The sequence below is a fragment of the Tamandua tetradactyla genome, chromosome 14 (genome assembly GCF_023851605.1).
Source record: "Tamandua tetradactyla isolate mTamTet1 chromosome 14, mTamTet1.pri, whole genome shotgun sequence".
Taxonomy (NCBI): domain Eukaryota; kingdom Metazoa; phylum Chordata; class Mammalia; order Pilosa; family Myrmecophagidae; genus Tamandua; species Tamandua tetradactyla.
In genome coordinates, this window is record NC_135340.1 from 92,832,777 (window position 1) to 92,834,029 (window position 1,253).

Genomic DNA, 1,253 nt, shown 5'->3' on the forward strand with positions numbered 1-1,253 from the left:
GCACCCTGCCCCAACATCAAACAACCTCAGGACACCTTAGGGAGAAATAAGACACAACCATAGAAAAAAAATGTCTGAGTATTTGTGTGATTCTTCCAGGAAGAATTCCACCTGAAATATACTCCTGTTCCTTCCTTAAGCAAGAGGAGAAATCCCTTCCACCATAGCAGCAGGCATCCAGCACTGTGTAAGTGGGAAACATATCCATGGCACTAAGTTATGAAATGCTTAGAGAAATTCAGGTGCTACAGTCTCTTTAGCCCAGGCAGTTTCTACTACTGGGGTTCTGCTGAAGTAAGAAGTGACCAAACAGCCGACGGTGTTCTGGAACTAAACTGTCAGCTGTGACACCGTGATCTTGGATTGGCTTGGGAAGCAGGAGGAAATATCACAGGTGGGAACAGGAGGAAATATCACAGGCGGGAACAGGAGGAAATATCACAGGTGAGAGCAGGACAAGGATGGACGAGAAAAGCCGTACGCAAGGCACAGTCAGGCCTGGGAGTTGCATCAATTCCCAAGGAAGGAGGAATTGCAAGACCAACACTGCAGTTGTCCTGCAACAGGGCCTCAAATGAATTCCACATCACTTTGCGTAAGTCAAGGAATAGGCTTTATTTTGAAAAGGTCAAACTTCCAAAGTGGAGTCAGCAAGAGAGGAGGTTGGGATCCTCCATTCTGCCCATAGAAGTGCAGGGTCAGGGCTCCATAGCACACACCAGCTGCTCCTTCCTGCCCATCTTTCCATTGGTCAGAGGCCAGCAATCTTACCGGTGAAGGGTGTGCAAACTGCTTGGACACCAGGCTGTGTGGACTTGGGTGCACTTATTACAGGAGCTGTCTGCGAACCAGGTTTCCAAGTCCCTGGAAATCTTTGGTCCTATGGGAGGTTGAAGCCATTTCTTTTGGGCCCAACTCCTCGCAGGGCCCTTGTCTTAGCTAGCTCAGTGTCTGCCCAATAGGGTAATCCCTGCAGTCATTTTTCCACAGTTCTATACCTTGATCACAGTAAATTAGGGTAGCCTTTTCAAATGATAGAATAAGTCAAGCATGAGACATGCTTAACAGTGGGAAGTGTGGAGAACTGTGGAGCAGGAGTCCCAGTTAAACACAGTCATCACTCAGCTCGACTGGTTTTTTCATGCAGGAATGGGAACCCACCCAATGTTGCCAGGAGATTGGGTTTTTCAAAATGTGCCATACCTCCAGATTTTTAAAAAAATGTGAAATCTGACTTTATATGTTATTCACTC